The following is a 5,616-nucleotide window of genomic DNA, read 5'->3' on the forward strand; positions in this document are numbered from 1 at the left end:
GCGCGCGCGCCTGCCGCCTGGCGGCGGGGCCGGGGCCGGGTCTGTGAGGGGTGCTGCGTTGGGCGACGTCGGCGCCCCGACGTGTTCAGGCCGTGGAGCGGCCCGGAGTTGCTCAGAGTTCGCAGAGAGCTGGCTGGGTCTCTCGGCATTTATTAGACCATAGACGTTTTTCTTTTACAGAGCAGCTCCTATTCCTGGGAAAGAGGTGCATGGGGAAAGTGAAGAAGAGGCCCCCAGAGGCAAGCTTGATCTTGTCTGGGAGTTCCCAGAGGTGGCTGCCAAGGGGGTGGTCGCTGGGCGACCCGCCATGACCCCAGCAGAAGTCCAGGGCAAGATTTCCAAAAACTATGCCAGTTCCCATGCGGACCGTGGACGGACTGTCCTTTAACTGTAGGCGACCCTGCGAAGGGCTCCAGGATAGTGTGGTGGAATTTACGTGTTGGCTTGGGCGGGAACCTTCGTAATACTGGCGTCTGTTTTAATGGGAATGAGTGGACCAGAGTGGTTTTCCCTGGGAATGGAATGAGAATTCGGCAGCTCGTTATTTGGTTACTAATTTCCAGGCGCTGGCTGTGGGAACCAAGAGATCATAACCTGAGCTGAAAAACCAAGGGTCTGATGCTTAACCACTTAAGCGACTGAGCCACCTGGGAGCTCCTAAAAATTCTGCCGTTACTTATTTATAAGATTGTTCTAGACTTGGTGTCAAAACAGAAGTGGAGAGGACCTTTTGGAAACTCAGCCTTGGTTCCTCAAAGACTTAATGTTGTACCTGAGGTGGTTAAATTTATTGACCACCAAAATAAAAATTTCCCTAGAAAAAGGCAACCTACTCGTCTCACCGGTTTTAACAAGCCTTGCTGTCTCAGGGAGAAAGTTGTTCAGTTTTACTAGTCCAATAGAGAAGTGAGGAAACAGAGCTTGAGAACTTTCTAGCAAAGTAGGAAGGAGATTGGGCACCTCCCAGAGCCCAAAGAGAGTGTTCCTGAAGATTTGCTCCCAGCTTTTCACTGAGGAGGGTTCACCACAGAGCACCAAGCTCAGTTTTCAAATTCAGGAATTATTTTCTTCCTTCCAAAACCATAAAAGCTAAAGAATAATACTTTGCTCTTGTATGCATTTAGTCATCCTCTTCAAAGAAAGATTACATACTTGGCATCTTTCACAAGATAATCAAACTAAGCTTTGAAAACACAAGTGAGTTAAGTAAAAATTCCCCTTCTCTTCCACAAAGAACTCCGTGGTTTTCATCTGTAATAGTATAACATTCCCAAGTTTTAAGGGGGATTGTCCTTTTGACCAAAACAAGCAAACAAACAAAAAATGGGGGTGGGGGTGGGAAGAAATCAATACATTAAAAGCAGATGTGCATGAGATGGGGGAGGAGGAGTTAGTAAGTAGGGGAAAGGACATTGACTCTAAGAAAGGATAACTTCCCATTGTCATTTGGCTTACCTTTACATTTCTTCTGAAAATAGTTACAAATGTTCAAAAATGATTTTTTAATCTTTATTTTAGAGAGAGAGAGAGAGAGAGAGAGAGAGTGTGAATGGGGGAGGAACAGAGAGGGAGACAAAGAATCCGAAGTAGGCTCCAGGCTCTGAGCTGTCAGCACAGAGCCTAACGCAGGAGTTGAACTCACAAACCATGAGTTCATGACCTGAGCCGGTCCAACGCTTAACTGATTGAGCCACCCAGGAGCCCCATAATTGTTTTCAAATCAAGGAGTCATGAAAGTGAGCTCAGTGACTTTCGGGGCCAAGAATTTCTAGAGACTAAAGTGTTTTCAATTTTCCCAGCAATTTGGTGAAATTTTTTCTCCATTCTTCTGTCACCTCGAAACATCACCACTAAATGAAGACACCTCCCCTCCCCCAGCTTCAAGGGTGATCAAGGTAGCCCAGGGGCAAAGTGTGTCTTAAATTTGTGGCAGTGGCCTGCCAGGATCCTGGGCGGAGCCGAAGCAGAGCAGGGGGCGGCTGAGCATGTGCTGTTTCCTACTGGGGAGCTGCCATGGCTGCCTTTCCGTAACGTGGGGGACCCCTGCTTCATCTCCGGTGAGCCACACAACCTAGAGAAGAAAGATCATGCCTTCTCTGGTTATTTCCTCATTTGGAGTGGAAATAATCCATGTTCTACCAACCACGCTAGGCATTTTTTAAGAGTTCTGTTGCTCTTAAAGTGGTAAAATGTGAGTTAACATACTGTCTGCAGGTGATCCATTTATCTAGGAGTTAGTTCTTGAGCACTTAATATGTGCCCGACACCGGGCGACATATTATGGCCCTAATTCAGAATGGGATGGGATCATTGGGGAAAGCCTCTTGGAGATTCACTCAGTTTTGAAGTGGTGTCTCAGCTGCTTGAATGAGGAGCAGAGAGACGCCACCTGCATGGAGCTTTCAGCAGAGTGGCTTAAGGAATTTCTGCTTTAATTACGAGAACAGTCATAGTGAAAACACTAGAGTACAAGAAGTGAAAAACAGTAGATCCTTAAAACTGGGGTCTGCATTCTTTTTTCAGTCAGTGCATTTCCAGAGTGAGTACTCAGTTTCTTCACAAGGTCTAGCCCTCACTCAGAACTGACCCCAGGATGAGCCAGGTGGCTGGGCGTGTGTGAGAAGGGTAGCCAGTAGGGAGCCCTCTCCACCCGTGAGGTCCCTGCACCGCTTTGTAAAATGAAAGGTGGGGACCAAGTCAGGAGTTTTCAAAATAATGGCCCCCTATTTCCACTCCAAACGAGTAGGTTGCAGATGTTTTGTGGTGTGTTCATTTGTTTTTAACAAAGCTGTTTGTGAAAGTTAAGAGTAAATGGTATCTAAAATGTGTTTAAAATACATATGTATGAACTAGGTCATTATGGAGAATGCAATTCTGGATTTTGGTTTCAGCTAAGAAGATTTCAAAAGCCAGTGAACCAAATGATTTTTAAGATCTCTTTGGGCCTGAAGTTCCTGGAATTCTAAGTGATTGCTTAGGTCTGCAAGGATCCCTCATTTTAGAAGAGCATTGTCGCCCTCTGATGGTGAAATGCAGTGATAGCTGTGGTAGTAAATGTAGCCAAGTTTTGAGAAGAAATCAGTGCTAGCCACTCAAAGAGCCAGGGGAGCATTCTGTTTTGTTTTGTTTACTAATTGTAGAGAGAGATCAGAGACCACAGCTTGTGTTCCCTCACTGCCCTACCTAGTGCCATCTCTTTTCTGGCTTTACTCTATCCGCCACAACCAAGGAAGCTTCTGTTTTTCTGATACTGTGTAGCACAGCCTCATGCGCCACAGTGCAGAGTGGTGGGAGAGTTTGGGTGGCATTGACATGGAGGGTGTGCTGGGAAGCCCCACTTCTGACCTCTTACTCCCCTTAAGAGGCCCCCTTACACGAGACAGAGCACCTCCCCTAGCAGTTGATAAGACGTGTAAAGATCTTTGTGTACACAAACTTCATGAGAAAGGCAACTGTTCAGGTATCAGCCATTGTTTGGGGATTGGTAACGTAAGGCGAATGCCCTCTTGAATTTCTTGGCTCATGTGTATGGGGGGAGGGAGGGTGTGTCCATATCTCCAATGTTTTGATTTAAATTAAAATCAATAAATATAACCTATTATTTGGTATGAGGCCAAGGCCATTTGACTGTCACCACTTGCAGTTTCTGTAGCAAGAAAACTCAGCCGTTATGGATCATCTGTGATTTCCATTTTGGTTTACTTACAGTGCAGGGGAGCACTTGCAAAGAATACAGTGCATAATCCTCTACTTTTACCCTTTTTTTTCTTCTTTCTTGCTCAGTCTTGACTCACCCATACCCAATTCAACAGCAAGAGTTTTAGAGACTTCATCAGTGCCTTCTACAAATTTAAGTTGGATTTTGTGGACATGACACCTCCATTTTGCACCCACACTTCATCAGTTTACGTGCAATCAATTTGCAATTAGATAATAGGTACTAATAGGTACACCTGGCAGGAGCAAGTTTGGGGAGCAAAACAATGGACTTTTGGTAAAGTGTCTGCCACTGTTGGGACAGACGGGCCGGGCAGCTGTGGGCACTCACTCACGTGTCTGACAGCAGCATGGAGCCTGTCTGCTGAGCCACAGGCATTTAGGAGAGCACTTACTCCAGTAAGAGAAACCTTCCCTTATCACTCTCTAATCTACACTTTCACTCAAAGAAGTCTCCTAATTGCTTTTACAGTCATCACGGAAGAACCCGAGTAGGATTTGCAAGATGAATACGATGTTCCTCAGTACCCTCACGCTGCCCTGGGGAATGAAACCCAATGATCCTGAGACTACAAAACAGAGATACACTCTCTTCTTTTTTCCCAGGCAATGCTCGTGCTGAGAAGGCACAGCTGCACCCAAGGTCTCCACCCTCCCCCCCTCCCACTACAGCACCCATCCAGCCTGGAGACTCTGACTGGGTCTGGGTCTAGCACGGGATGGGAAAGGCCATCTGGCCTGGATGGTAAACTTAGGCCTTGGCCTCCTTGGCACTTCGCCGCACTCACCCAAGCCAACTGCACGCAGATGAGCTAGTAAGTAGGAATGCTTTTGATGAGCTTGTAATGAATTGTTTTTGAACCATAAATATTTTTTTTACCAGCCCACAACATTTTCTACTTGTCTTGCCACATGTGGTGTCATAGCCAGGGATGTGTGTGATCACAGATTATGAGCAGTGGCCCCATTTGAAGATCACTGGTGGTGGGTCAGGGAGCTACCCCCCAGGAGTCTCCCTTGGCTGCAAATCCTTCCTTGAACAGTCTAGGATGTTCTGCTGGAGTTAGAATATAAATACTTGACGCTAAAATGACTGATTAATGAGACACAAAATGTTACACACACACACACACACACACACACACAATCTCCCAAATCCAACCTGACCTTTGATCTCAGTGTATTGGCAATGAGTCACCCTAGAGATTTATCCTCACATACGCAACCTTGGCATTTAGTTGTGTTGCAGTGGTGCCTCAATTGAAGAGTTTTTACAGAACTGGTCCCACAAGAGTAGATGGGGACAGTAGCCATAGTGAGTCTCCACTCTGAGTGACTTCTTATGGTCGTTCAGGATGTTTCTAACCAGTAAAGTCAAATTATCAAAGGGGGTGTTCTATCATAGCTGTGTGCAAGGTGTATGTAAAACTGTGATGGTCCCAAAAGGGTCTGCCCACACAGAACACACAAAGAATCCCTAATACCTGTGGTGGCTCAGTTGGTTAAGCATCAGACTTTGGCCCAGGTCTTGATCTCATGGTTCATGGGTTTGAGTCCTGCATAGGGCTCTGTGCTCACAGCTCAGAGCCTGGAGCCTGCTTCAGATTCTGCATGTGTGTCTCTCTCTCTCTGCACCTCCTTTGCTCACATACAATATGTGTGTGTGTGCTCACGTTTTCCGTCGCGCCCTCCGTCTCCCCCTCCCTCTCCCCCTCCCTCAAAAATAAACATTTTTTAAAAATCTTAAAAATAATCCCTAACATCTGTAACTAGTTTCACTGGTGTAACAAATAACCACAAACTTTGTGGTTTGAAAACTCCACAAGTTTATTCTCTTACAAGTCTGGAGGTCAGAAGTCCTAGTGAGTCTCTCTGGGCTAGGTCAAGGTGTTGGAAGGG

Source organism: Suricata suricatta, chromosome 5 (assembly GCF_006229205.1).
Source record: "Suricata suricatta isolate VVHF042 chromosome 5, meerkat_22Aug2017_6uvM2_HiC, whole genome shotgun sequence".
In the NCBI taxonomy this organism is placed as follows: domain Eukaryota; kingdom Metazoa; phylum Chordata; class Mammalia; order Carnivora; family Herpestidae; genus Suricata; species Suricata suricatta.